The sequence below is a fragment of the Nyctereutes procyonoides genome, unplaced genomic scaffold (assembly GCF_905146905.1).
Source record: "Nyctereutes procyonoides isolate TBG_1078 unplaced genomic scaffold, NYPRO_anot_genome, whole genome shotgun sequence".
NCBI classification, from domain to species: Eukaryota; Metazoa; Chordata; class Mammalia; order Carnivora; family Canidae; genus Nyctereutes; species Nyctereutes procyonoides.
In genome coordinates, this window is record NW_026575042.1 from 17,237,363 (window position 1) to 17,252,449 (window position 15,087).

The following is a 15,087-nucleotide window of genomic DNA, read 5'->3' on the forward strand; positions in this document are numbered from 1 at the left end:
ATAACAGTCTCATTTAAAAAATTCCTTTCCTACAAGAATGTTCAGAACAGTGTTAGGGTTCTTACCAGGGTTCTGACACTGTTGGCTAGTCATTATCTTAAGTTTTAATTATTCCAAATTTAAGACATTCCATAATAATTTGAGTGACATGTCCAGTTCCTTTTGAATTTTCTATATTCTCGTTTTCTGAGTTTGTTAATTGGACAAAAATAAAGCAGATATATTTCATGGTCCTTCCTTGCTCTGGGTCTCATACCTCTTGCCTTTTTTTAAATTGCCTTTTTTAGCTATCCTCAAAGTGTTTCCCACCAGATTCTGTAATTTTTGTATAATCCCGAGCTTCTCTGAGCCTATTAGTGTGCACGTTGAATGCCTGTCCCTGCACTCCAGGGACCCAAGAATTTGATGAGTCTGGTGTTCCTGTGTCTTTTGCTATTTCCTTTTGCCTTGGTTCCTCGGCTATTTCCTTACTTAATGGAAGAAAGTTCTCTTGATCAACTATTGTAGGAAGTACCTCAGAGAATTCTTTATTCTGTATCTCAGCTGTTAGATAAATGGTTTGTGCACACTGGACTGATTGTGTTAGAACAGAAGGTCAATAAAAGCTCCTTTCCTTCCTCTGATTTGATTCATTATGAGGCAGGTCATTGTTATCCTTCTCATGGAAAATTATCTCCAATTATGGTACTTGGTTCCGTTTTTATTTGTATGTCTTACTTTAATTCCAGAGTCCAAGTCTGCACACTATCTTCAACTGTGTTTTCAGAGCAGATTTTAGAGTTTGAAGCTCTGAGAAACATTTTAGGCACATTCTTCATGGAACACTTATTCGTGATTTCTGGATCAAGTATGAGCTCATATGAATGGAAAACTTTGACAAATCCTGGAATGGGAATTCTTTGAGACTCTATTGCTTAGTGTAATCCCATCCACATTATGACATTAGATAATTTAAAGCAAAGCTGGGCAAGTTTCCACTGGATGGATCAAAATAAACCTGTAGGTAAACTTGGACAAGCAGAGATAAAGTGAAGCAATCCCAATCATTGATTGAACCTCTTACATTCTGTTTTTTTTTTGGGGGGGGGAAAGATTATTTTATTTATTTATTCATGAGAAACACAGAGAGAGAGAGAGAGAGACAGAGACATAGGCAGAGGGAGAAGCAGGCTCCATGCAGAGAGCCTGATGTAGGACTCAGTCCGGGGACTCCAGGATCACACCCTGAGCCGAAGGCAGACACTCAACTCCTGAGCCACCCAGGTGTCCCTACCTCTTACATTCTTAAAAATGCTGTAATAAACTCAGAACTCTTAAATGGCTTAAAACACTTCAGGAGCTTCCAGTTGCTCATTATTTAAAGACCAAGTCCTCAGTGTGCTACAAGCCCGCAACCCTGCATGCTGTAGCCCCTGCCAAGTCATTGTTTTTACTTTAGCCCTGACCTTACTTTATTGGTTTCTAGCTGTTGGATCTGTGTTCCCACTGACCACATGGCTTTGGCACATGCTGCTACTCCCTCTGCCTGGAATACTCTTTTTTCCCACTGGCCATCTGGTTAACTTTCTCATCCTCTACCACTCAGCTGGAGTATAGTCTCCTCAGGTGAAATCCCCTAGCCAACACTTATTTCCCCTGGTCTACAGACTTCGTGCACTTTTCTTTCATTTGGTGGAACTATTCATTTATTTTGTGTTATGCTCAGATGATTTTGTGCATCATTATTCTCAGCACTGAGCTGAGGTATTTTACAGGTTCACAAGAAGTATTTACTATATGAATGATCTAATACTTACATGGTTACAAACAGTACCTGACACAATGAACTATAAAGAAAATTGCTTCTTTTGGGCAGCCTGGGTGGCTCAGCGGTTTAGCACTGCCTTCAGCCCAGGGTGTGATCCTGGAGACCTGGGATCAAGTTCCATGTCAGGCTCCCTGCATGGAGCCTGCTTCTCTCTCTGCCTGTGTCTCTGCCTCTCTCTGTCTCTCTCATGATTAAGTAAATAAAATCTTTAAAAAAAAAAAAAGAAAATTGCCTCTTTTGACTATAACAAACTTTTAATCCATCACTTTCCCCCTTTGCTGTTTTCTTCAGGTCTTCAAAATGTTCCTGCATGATTTCTCTTTCTCCAGCTATCAATAGAGTTTCCTTACTTTCCTTACTTCCGTATGGCATCTGCTTTACTGTTTTTATTAAGATTTTATTTATTTATGGGGATGTCTGGGTGGCTCAGCAGTTGAGTGTCTGCCTTCAGCTCAGGGCGTGATCTGTGTCTGGGGATCGAATCCCACATCAGACTCCCTGTAGGAAGCTTGCTTCTCCCTCTGCCTGTGTCGGCCTCTCTTTCTGTGTCTCTCATGAATATATAAATAAAATATTTTAAATTATTTATTTATTTATTTATTTGAGAGAGAGAGAGAGTGAGAGTGAATGAGTGAGAGAGCAGGAAGGGGGAGAAGGGGGACAGAAGCAGACTCCCCATTGAGCAGAGAACCCAATTCAGGGCTCCATCCTGGGACCCCAGGATCATGACCTGAGCTGAAGGCAGATGCTTAACATATTGAGCCGCCCAGGCACCCCTGATATCTGCTTTCATGCCACTTCTGGAGGGAGGTTCCCTGATCATCTGCCCCAAACAGCAGCCTCCTCAGACTCTATCCCTCTCTCTTGCTTTGTATTTCCATAGCACCTGCCTCTCTCTGACACTATGTTACATCTTCATCGGTTTGTGTATATCTCTCCCACTAATACGCAGACTCCATGTCTGTGGGGGCTCTCCTCTGTTCTGTTCACTGTTGTTTCCCTGGGGCCTGAAGGAGCACACTGACAGAATTCTAACAAATATTTTGAATTATTAAAGTGAAAAAAAGTTTTTTAAAAAAGTGAAAATGAGTCATTCTGGGCTTTTTTGTTTGTCTGAAAATGCCATCTTTAAACTTTATTAACACATTCATCTACATAGTTAACTTTTTTCTTTTGTGTTCTTGCAACAGTGCAAGAAGATCTACCCTCAGCAACTTTTAAGCACACAAAACCATATTATTAATTGCAGGCACCTTGCTGTACCTTAGATACGAGGAACTCTTTTCTTATAACTGAAAGTTTGTGTCCTTTGATCTGCATCTCCCCATCTCTCCCTCCCCCTAACCCTGGGCAGTCATCACTCTGCTCTGTTTCTATGAAATCATTTTTTTTTGTCTTTGTCTGTGTGACTTATTTTACTTAGCATAATATCCCCTAGCTTCATCTACGTTGTTTGCAAATGGCAGGGCTTTCTTCTTCTTAATGGCTAAATAATACTCCATTATATGAATATCCCACATTCTATATTTTAGTATAATGAAAAATCCATGTGTGTTTTTATCAGGGTCTGAAGCTGAGCATGTCTCTGAATTTTTTCTTTTTAAAAAGATTTTATTTATTTATTCATGAGAGACACACAGAAAGGCAGAGACATAGGCAGAAAGAGAAGCAGGCTCCCTGTAGGGAACCCGATGCAGGACTTAATCCCAGGACTCTAGGATCACGCCCTGAGCCAAAGGTAGATGCCCAACTACTGAGCCACCCAGGCATCCCTCTTTGAATTTTTCTGACTTTTGTCTTCACAAAACCTAAAGGGAACATTTTTAGTTTGGAACAATATCTTGGTGACACGGTCTGCTGTATTTTTCCTATTTATTTACTTTATATCTTTCATAGTTACTAGAATAGTGAATAATGGAATCATATAGGATATTATCATTTAAAAAAATAAAATGTGGAATGATTACATGTTATTGAGACAAGTATTCTCCCACAATTGACAAATTGGTCCTGAGGAAAATTTCTAAGGAGGAATTTTAAAGAATAAGAGCATAATTGGAAAAAGTACGTGATATTGACAGGTAGATTGGTAGGGTCATTATTAAGAGCATAGGCTCTGGAATCAGACTGCCTGGGTTTAAGTTTTGGGTCTACTGTTGAGGATTATAAATTATTGAATTTCTCTGTGCCTCAATTTCCTCATCTGTAATCTGAGATTATTAATAGGGCCCACCTTTTAGAATTGTTGTCAGATTAAGTGCAGTGGTACATATTGAGTGCTTGGAACAATGCCTGGCTCGCATATGGTAAGCACTCATTAGATCACAGTGGTTGGTATTTGCTAATGTGAATCTAAAATTTTGAAAGGATCATGCTCATTTGAATTATAGATTGTATTGTATCTAAGAATCAGATTCATTTCTTAATAATTATAATGGAGAAGAATTACTTATGCTGTGTTTATTTATAGTTCATTCTCCCTCTCCATCTCTATGTTTGGTCCCTGAGTGGCTTCTTTGGTTACTAGGAGGGGGCAGGATTTTTCTAGCAGCTGGTGAGTGTGAAAAGGAAGGAGTATATGTTTAGCATGCAAAGACAGGGAACCTGGAGGAACAGAAATTTCCATAGAGGGGCCTTGAGCAGGTGGGATATGGGGATGCTTTTACCTGTAATTACACTTATTTATGGCTTCTCTGTGGCCTTAGCAGGATAAGATATACCTGGATGATATATAATATCACCCCTTCCCTTTCTGTCCACAGACCCTCCAAGGCTCTATAAATACACACACACACACACACACACACACACACACACACACCACAAGGAAGGGAGAGTGGGAGAGATAGAGTGAGAGAACTGTTTTATTATCTGCTTGGGTGAAGTAGGAGTGGATTTTGAAAAAATTCAAGATTTATTTACACAGGGGTGCCTGGGTGCCTCAGTGGTTGAGTGTCTGCCTTTGGCTTAGGTCGTGATCCCCAGGTCCTGGGATTGAGTCCTGCATTGGGCTTCCCGCAGGTAGCCTTCTCCCTTTGCCTATGTCTCTCCTCTCTCTGGGTCTCTCATGAATAAATAAATAAAATCTTACAAAAAAAGATTTACTTACACAAACTGAACTCTAAATACATCTTAAGACTCAGTGGATTAGGCCACATGGCCTCATGAATTTGAATGGAAGCTACAAAATAGAAACTACTAGAGATCATCTACTAATAATGTTCCGCCCCATAATGTCTATCATTATCTTGCCAACCACATATTTTTGTTTAATTTTATTTATCTAACACACGAATGGAGTTTACTCAGTGGCAGACGCCGTTTTAAGTGTTCTGCAAATGTTAAGCCGTTTGATCTTCCAACCTCTTTTAAAATAGGTGTGACTGTCTTCAGTAATCTTTGGGGAGGTTAAATGATCCTGCCCAGTGTTACAGCCAGGAAGTGGAAAAGCCTTGGATTTAAATTCAGACAGCCTGACTGCAAGAGTGTATGTTCTTAATCTCTCTGCTGTGCTGCCTGCTAACGGGTCAGTCACTGGTAGACTGAACTCCTGTGTCAAGAATGAGAATTATTGTACTCTGACTGATGTCTACTTTAGGAACATTGTGATTTGTTCTTTAGAATACATACCTTCTAGGTAACCTTCATCATATATATGTTTGACAAGTTTTATTTTGAATTGAATATTAAAAATTCTTGTTTTATATTTTTTTCTAATTTTCACAGGTGTTTTCTCATTATTCAACACTCTTGAAACAATTTTAGATAAGTTTTGGATACTGATAACAGACTTAATGTCCAGAGACATTCTGAATTCTAACTGAAAAGTTGTGGTGTTTCTAAGAAAGAAAAAAAAATCAAGCTAAGAACATCTATAGTTTTTTATATAAACCTATAGTGTCTTTGATTCTACTGACATCACAGGAAATGTATGAATGGGGACCAATACATTATAGGACACAGGATATGGCTAGTTTCCATTTTGCATGTGTCTGGCAATGTGAAACACTTGGCCTAACCTAGATTAGGAGTTTGAATATAGATACATAACGTGATGTACATTATGGATTTTTCAGAGTCTAATTTGTTCTGAACTCCTTGGCAGCACAAACAGCCAGGACGGGAGTTCTCTGATGATGATTTTGTCAGTGGAAGTTCTTACTTCTTTATCAACGGGTAATTTCAAATCACATATCTTCAATTTCTACAGCTCCTTTTCCTTACCTTTTCTTATAGTCCTTATTTTAACAAGTAAACATGGGTCTGTAAACAATGGATGTCTTTCTCTACATTTGCCTGAGTTATTTGTCTAGTTTGCCTCTTTAAACATTTGATATGCAAGTCATTACGTTGAATACTCCACCTTTCCTATTGGAAGTAGATATGAGAGGGATTACAGCATGATCAGATGTCTTACTTTAAGGGATTACAGTATGATCAGATGTCTTACTTTAATATGTTTTTCTGAGAGAGGGGTGGTTTGACCAAAAGAAATGCCCTCCTGTTCTTAAACACAAATTAACTTATTGAATAATTAAGTAATTAGATGATTTATTTGATGATGAGAAAATGTATGCTTTGGTTATCTACTATTATAGAACAGATCATTCCCAAACTTAATTACTTAACAGCAGTTTATATGAATGTGCTATGAAGTTCCTCTGTTGGTTCCATTGGGCTCACTTATGTGGATACATTCAACTGAAGTATTGTCTTGTCCAGAAGGTCCAAGACAGCCTCACATATCTGACAATGAGTGTTGATTCTTGACGAGGGCCCCTTGAATCTGTTCCAGGTAGCCTTTTGTTTATGTGACTGTGATAGAGTGGCATTCCAAGAGGCCTCCCCTGAATCATCTCACACTTATACTGGCCCATGCTGAAAATTGCAGGAATCCTCTTCCTCCTGCAATGTTTCTCTAGCGCCATCTGCAGAGAAGCTTAACACTGTGCTCATTTTGTAGGAGAAATACTTAAAGGAATGCCATTGTTTATTGAAGGGTGGATTAGGAGGAGCTAGGAGGCACTAAATCCATAGCTAAGACTTCAAGTCCAAGGATTGGCTCAGCATCCCTGAGGATGGGGCATTAGTAGAATAGGTCCACACTACTGCCATGGCATGGTCAATGCCTTTATTTCCTCCATATAATACAAGGCAATTTATTTCTCTGTACTTCAAGCACTGGTACATCTCCAGTTTGTGAAAATGAAATCCTCCTTCAGTTTAATTCTTAACAGATTCAGCATATTTAGAGGAGAGCAGGAGCTGTGATTTGGCTGGGTCGGGATTTATGTTGGAATAGTGCGAGAGCTGGAATTTTCCTCTTGGCTTTTTGGAGCTACTGGGTATCTCAGCCTGGCAGTCACTTAGTGGAAATACTATATTTCAGAAGATCTGCAGAATGAAACTGTTCATCAGTTCACCGGTTTCTTATGTAAATGCCTCAGCACTTGTCAGGAGCAGATCACTCAGTTCTTTCCCATGAGGAGAATTCAACTTAATTTGGGGAGACACATACACACACAGGAATAGAATGATCAGGGATTAGTAAGCCACCCACTGCTTATATGAGCCTCTCTGGCAGGTGCACAGAGAAAGTCCCTAGGAACGGATAGAAAGCTATGGGGAGAATGGGGACCAGCCAGTGCTGCAGAACTTGAGGGACAGGTCCACAGGCATGGAGTAGGCACCATATACTCTTCTATGTAATGATTGTGCCATGGTCTATATACTGTGCAGGGTTTATACAAAATGACTTATATTTTCCTCCCATTCAGAGGCTATGACAGGACTTGCTTGGAAGCAAGTCTGGCTGACTGATCAAAGGTCAGAAGAGAAGAAGAGAAAAGAGAACAGTGATGAGGGTATATAAAGAAAGGAAATTGTGGGAGAAGTGAGAGGATTTAAACAGTGGGGAAAGATGAAGGTCAAATTGTGAGATCAGAGGTAGAGTAACTAAAGGAACGTTTTAGTTATTTTGCAGTGCTACATTCAACCTGTATATTCTTATGAATATATTACTCAATGACTGTACTAATCATATAGCCCTTTACATCAATTTATTTCATAACTTATTTAGTTGATATTACTCTGTACTATTAATTACATTTTAAACTTGATATTAATTATTGATTTTTTAATCTTAGCATTTTGGAATGCTCATAAGAATCCTAGGATAGCACAATGCCAATAAAAGAAAACCTCTTTTGAAGTGGCAGATATTGTTTTCTCTAAAATAGTAGGATGATAGTTACAAGTCCAGTATTTTGAAATTCAAGCTGCCCTTTAGGGAAGGAATTTTCAAAAAAATACACATAACAACAAAACAATGAACTGTCAATCTGTGGCAACATTATGATCTATAATCAAATGACAAAATTTTGAATATGTGAACTATACGGAACTTTGATACATATTGGTAACACTCAACCATTTCAAAACCTCATTTTCACAGAAAGAAATATTTGCAGGATCCACACATTTGATGGGTTAATTCTGAAGATTTATATATATTACCTAATCTCGTTTTAGTGTTCTAGGGTTTCAAGAAAACCTTATCTATTTCCCATAAAGCGTTTGCCTCTCAGTCTACCCAGATCACCTTACCTTATTTAATCTAAATTTATCTCCAATTTTTATAACAAAGCCTGCTTCATCTATAAACTTTGTAAACTGTGGTCCAAATCGTAGCAGTGAGAGTAGTTAGTAATGAGATATCACTGGGTTTGCTTGCAGGGCTGTCCTCTCTAAGGAGCCAATAGAGGGAAGCCTGGACGGCTCAGTGGTTGAACATCTGCCTTTGACTCAGGGTGTGATCCTGGAGACCCTGGATGGAGTCCCAGGTCGGGTTCCCTGCATGGAGCCTGCTTCTCCCTCTGCCTGTGTCTCTGCCTCTGTCTCTCATGAATAAATAAATAAAATCTTAAAAAAAAAAAAGGAGCCAATAGAATGTAGTGCAGACTCTAGGCTGGACAGCCGAGGTTTCCTCCTGGCTCTACACCTTCCTAACTTACTATTTCTGGGTCTCATTTTCTTTATCGGAAATGGCAGAGCTGGTAGTGATAGTGATACTTCCTTATATGCATAAGGTTGTGGTGAGGCTTGAAAAGATAGATGATAGATATATAGGTAGATAGAAAAATAGAGATAAGTAGATTGCACTAGCATTTGGAGTATACCAGGGATCCAGAATATATTAGCTGAGAGCAACAGCTTTATTTCCTAATATTTAGGAAAATATTTCCTCCCCCCATTCCACTTCAGGTACTATGCCAAGTGGTTTAGCTAAGTCCCATTGCATAGAGATCTTGCCTCTCTGGCCTGTTTGGGCTGCCCAGACTTGGTGTTTCTCCCAAGGTAGGTCAATTCTAGCATTCCCACTCCTGTTGGGAAGATGGCAGGAGTGGGAGTTTTCTCTTCATTGAAGCTGATCCAATTGGAATTCTTTCCTGACAATGTGTTTAGCTGGGACTCCTCGGTAAAGAAAGGAAGCTGGGACATGAAAGGCGCATAAATGTTTGGTGGCCATGTTGGTAGTCGTGGTGGATATCCACCTGAGAAGGAGGCCAACACTTGGAGAGAGTAAAAGGAAAAGTTCTGGCAATGTCCAGACCCTAGATTCCATTTTCCTTAAGACTCACCTGCAGCTTTGCTCTTCTAGTGTGTACAGAAGCCTATCAATAAATTCATCTGTTTGCCTAACCTTGCTGCATATCTTTCTTTCACTTGACTCCTAGTTCAGGTTGCACCCAGTACACTCTCTGGGACAAGGGTTCATGTGAAAGTCGTTTGTTCCAGAGAGGATCCTAGGAAATGGCAATAGTGGAGTGAGGAAGAGAGACAAGGAAGGGAAGACAACAGAGAAAGAATTTCTTGGGGCAATTCACCACTGTGGGTGATTGGACCTCAAATCTGCTGGAGTTGGTTTAAATGTATAACTCAACGATCCCACCCAAAAGGAGAGAAGAGTGATCATGCCAGGTCATACCCACCATTGGTTAAGGTCTGTTCCTGGGATATGCAAGTTAACTGACACTTCAGGCCTATTGTGCTGCAGGCAGAGAAAGTCCAAGCAATTACGAAAAATCCTCAGAGAAACATGCAAATGATTGGAACTCAGGCCAGCATGTGCTGAAGAAGTAAGGGTGAAGGGGAGTAGGGAAGATACCTATAGCACCTGCTTTGTCTTATACGGGAAAATGTTCTGACATTTTCATTTCATTTCCTGTGAGCTCACACTGCATGAGAAATACACTTGCAGTGTTAGCTCAAAGTCTTTGTGCAAGCTGAGCAGAAGTGTGTCTGATCCTCTTCTGTTCTTTGAACAAATCTAAAAATTTCCCAACTCTTTCTGGACACAGTCTTCTATGTCAATAGTAGGAAGTCATTAAAGAAGTCCCTGACAACTGGTTTTGGATTTTCCTCATAGTTAGATGGGGGTGAGAATTTTTTTTTTCCTCACAGTCTCACCCTGAGAGACTTTCTACCCTCCCTACAGTTCTGGATTCCTACATAAGATGGTAAATGGGATGCAGTTGACGTAATGATCATTTGAAAGTAGATGTGAAAGTAATAACTAAAAATCAGGAACGAATTAGAATCTTCTCTCTGTGAGTATGTCTACCAGTTCATATAAAGGCTGTCTGAAGTTTACTTGGAAGTTGCTTGACTGCTTTTTAAAAATCAGTCTTTTGTTAAGGAGCAAGACTATATATTTTTATGTGATTTTATATTTAGAGGAAAGCATTTGTATAATTATATACTAAGATTGAGTGACTGTATTATCCTTCTTTGCAAAATTATCATAATTACTTTATTTAGTTATGTACTTGAATTTTAAAAGCTGGTGATATTTGGCTTGAATACAAATACAAAATGTGTGATGTCAACCGATATGCTAGCTATTTTTTTTAAACATCATTAGAGACAAGCAAATGGCAGTCGATGCACAATGAGAAATTTCAAGGCTGTTGGATCTGAATTTAATTTCTGTTTGTGACTCAAAGTAGGCAGTGCTTGATAATTTGATGGCTAAAATATAATCACTGGGTGAATGTAATCCATTTGTTTAATTGCCCAGACTCCTCACTGTATTTACAGTTAATTGGTTCTCATTATGGTCTTCCTAATAGCATAAAGCAGTAGGATTAGAGAAACCTGAAAAAGAACACTTAATTTGTGTTCTTTCTTGAAGCAAAGACTTAACAAGTGTTTATCTGGTTCATTTTTCACCATCTTCATGACAGGTTAGGGGGGAAAAAGTCTCCAAGGGAGGTAATGTATAAATTCTTTTCATTGTTTTGGGCCTTTGAAAATTTCTATAACCAGAAAGCCAAAAGCTCAAAAATGTTCTTATGTCTAATTGAAGTCCTTTTCTTATGACTTGAAATTCTTTTTTGGACTTTAGTGGTTGTGCAAAGTAGCAGATCACTACCTACCATTTAATAGTTCTCATCTAGTGAAAGTTTCTAAGTCTTTTCTTCTAAATTTCTTCCTTATTTTCTCATGGTTCTAAACCTTCAGTTCAGGCTTCTAGATATCCCACAAAAAACTGCCCATTCTAAACCTTTTCTAATGCTTTAGGAAAAGCCACATGAATTCATCTGATGAGGAGGAATCTAAGTTCCTTTTTTAAAGTACAATTTTAATGCTGCATTTTTGGCTCAAATATCTGCATTTCCTCCATGTAAGGGCTGATTTTACTTCATTTCATTTACTGACTTCATTTACTGATGGAGCAAATTAAAATCGTAAATATCCCTAAAAGATTTCCCAGTCTGCCTTCCCTTCCTCCTTCCCCACAGTTAACCTCACTATGAATTCTAGAGCTTTCCTATATTAGTTGAATTTCGGGCAATTTGCAAAGAATTTGATTAAAAACACATTGGTTGTGCTGACAATGTAAACAAATAATGGAATTACTATAAATGAATATTTCTGGTTACTGATTTTTAAAATCAGTGATCTGAAAATTTTAATTTTCAGAATTGTTTTTAGATACATAAACATTTCTGCCTTATTTTAAATTTTTTTTTCTCCCCTGTGTATTTGATATTTTATTTCTAGATTATTTTCAGCTATTGTGGGTATTGTACAGTGAAATGGGACGCTAGTTAGGTCAGCTAGGTAAATTATGGTAAGTAGTATTATAGACCACTAGAATAGTGGTCTTAGAAGCATACACACAGTATATTTTTAACTGGAAGGACAGGTTACCAATAGTGTATGTATGTTATGATCTTAAAAACAGAAATATTTGAAAATACTGCCAAATCTGGCATTACGAACTAAAAGTGAATTGAAAATGAAAGGAAGGGATCCCTGGGTGGCGCAGCAGTTTGGCGCCTGCCTTTGGCCCAGGGCGCGATCCTGGAGACCCGGGATCGAATCCCACATCGGGCTCCCGGTGCATGGAGCCTGCTTCTCCCTCTGCCTGTGTCTCTGCCTCTCTCTCTCTCTGTGTATGTGACTATCATAAATAAATAAATTTAAAAAAAAAATGAAATGAAGACGAATAGAGATAAAACAAAGAACAACAAAACCCCTAAGTCCACCAGAAGTTCAAAACTTGATTAAATTTTCTTCTATTGTTTCCTTATTATAAAAGGAATATATTCTCATTGCAGAAAATGATGGAAAAAAACTCTATTAGGAACATTCATAATCCTACTTACCCAACGATGGGACAAAACTCACAAAAAACAACTTTGTATCTCAATTTCAAATCCTTCTCTATGCAAATACACAGACACACACACCCACACCCACTCCCATGCATGGATAGTGAATGCTCCTTTTGTTCTTTTAGTTTTTTATCCATATTGTGTTCTGTTATCTGGATAAATCATAAATTAGTCAACCAGTCTCCTGTTTTAAGACATTAAAAGTTATTTCTAGCTACTCCCTAATTCATATGACACAGGACATGTAAAATGGGCTGAAAATCAATTATAAATAAGAAGGCAAAGAAGTTTTCACACAAAATAATTATCAATATGTGGAAAATCCAGTAACTGGGGATATTCATTGGGGATATTCATAATTTCTAATTTTCTAAAAGGAATTTTCATTTTCACCATGGAGTTTTTTTATGGCCATTATAATAAGAATAACTAAAAAAATAATAACTAGAAGTTCTTAGACCTTTATGTGTATCAGTGTCAGAGTTTAAACTAAATCAGTCTTAACTGGGATCCCTGGGTGGCGCAGCGGTTTGGCGCCTGCCTTTGGCCCAGGGCGCGATCCTGGAGACCCGGGATCGAATCCCACGTCGGGCTCCCGGTGCATGGAGCCTGCTTCTCCCTCTGCCTGTGTCTCTGCCTCTCCCTCTCTCTCTGTGACTATCATAAATAAAAAAAAAAAAATCAGTCTTAACTGAATGCTTTTTTACTGAGTAGTTTTTTTTTTTTAAAGATTTTATTTATTAACTCATGAGAGAGAGAGAGACAGAGAGAGAGAGAGAGAGAGAGAGGCAGAGACACAGGCAGAGGGAGAAGCAGGCTCCATGCAGGGAACCTGACGTGGGACTCCATCCTGGGTCTCCAGGATTACACCCTGGGCTGAAGGTGGGGCTACACCGCTGAGCCACCTGGGCTGCCCTCTTAGAATATTTTTTAGAAATTAGATTTGACTGAATTTGTTTCAGTGTTTATTTCACATGATCTAATAGGAATATAAGGAAACTGAAAGAAAATATCCTTGCTTTCCTCTTTTCTTTTATAGCAAAACTCTGAAAAAGAGGACTTGGCACATAGTAGGTGCTCAGTAAATACTTGTTCAGTGAATGAATGAATGAATGAATGAATGAATGAATAAATGAAAGAACTTAAAGGAGTAAGACTTTGTGACAATCCAGATGAGAGCTGATTTGGACCTGCTGTTAATGGGAATGAGAGAGAAAGGGGATGTGGGGGAAGGAGATTAATAAGAATTCTCCATACCTTCCGTTCAGTTTTGTTGCGAAACTAAAACTATAAAAAAATAAAGTCTTTTTAAAAGGAGGAGTTAGGGGTGCCTGGGTGGCTCATTTGGTTAAGCATCTACCTTCAGCTCAGGTCATGATCTCAGGGTTCTGGAATCAAGCCCTAAGTCGAGCTTTGTGCTCAGTAAGGAGTCTGCTTCTCCCAGTCCCTCTCCCTCTGGCTCTGCTCCTCCCTCCCACTCATGATTTCTCTTTCTCTCTCAAATAAATAAATAAAATCTTTAAAAAAATAAAAAGAGAAGGTAGTATATACATTTCTTTTTAAGATTTTTATCTATTTATTCATAGACACACACACACACACACACAGAGAGAGAGAGAGAGAGAGAGAGAGAGAGAGAGAGAGAGGCAGAGACACAGGCAGAGGGAGAAGCAGGCTCCGTGCAGGGAGCCTGACGTGGGACTTGATCCCGCGTCTCCAGGATCACACCCTGGGCTGCAGGCAGCGCTAAACTTCTGCACCACCGGGGCTGCTCAGTATATAAATTTCAAAGGAAAAACTTAAAGTCCTTGGTGACTTATTTTATGTATTTGTAACATAGAAAAAATAGAATGTAATTTTAGGATTCTGTGTTTGATAATAAGATTAATTAGTGGTCCAATGGATGGATATACTTGATAGAAGCAATTTGTTTTCTTATTTCAATATTTCCATTTCTATTTTTTCTTACATCTTTTCTAATAAGGATAAAAACCCTATCATCTTAATGTTCAGATACTTGTTGACCAGGTAATGTTCTCTTCTGTCATTTCTAACATAAATTATGTTGTTGAGCTGAGATGGAATTTGCTTCTATTCACTTTGAGTTTTAATTGCTCTATGGAGTTGACTGAGGCATGGCAAGAGATCACTCAGAGTCAAAGAATTTAGCCCACTTAACTTGAGGTATCCCAGAGTCTTACTGTGACCCCCGTCAGCAGCTGTTAGGTCAACTCCCAAAATGGCTAGTGCTCGCCGCCATGCCTGAGCATCATAGGCTACAGGACCCAAGATACACTCTATAAGAATTCCCTCTATAGGTAGATTGTTCCCCCCAATTCCTCTTTATTTTTCTTTCTTTTTTTATTTGGAGTTATATTTTATTTGGTTTGGGACAATTCTTCAAACACATATAGACTGGATATTTGTCATATTTTCTGACTGTCCATATGACTTTGGAACATGTGTCCTACATTTGGAGAATTTCCCACCTGATGAATATCCTTTCCTTAAACAAGTCACCAGAAAAATGTGTTTTCTTAGCCTTCCTTGATGCTGTAGCAAGTGGCTACCATGTAGCTCAGACTCCATCATTCAGAT

At 38.7% G+C, this 15,087-nt stretch overlaps 1 protein-coding gene across 1 annotated transcript in view; it reads left to right on the forward strand.

Moving 5' to 3' along the window:
• Positions 1–15,087, forward strand: part of NEK10 (NIMA related kinase 10) — a 221,021-nt gene that overhangs the window by 92,473 nt on the left and 113,461 nt on the right. The gene's annotated exons all lie outside the window — the stretch shown is intronic.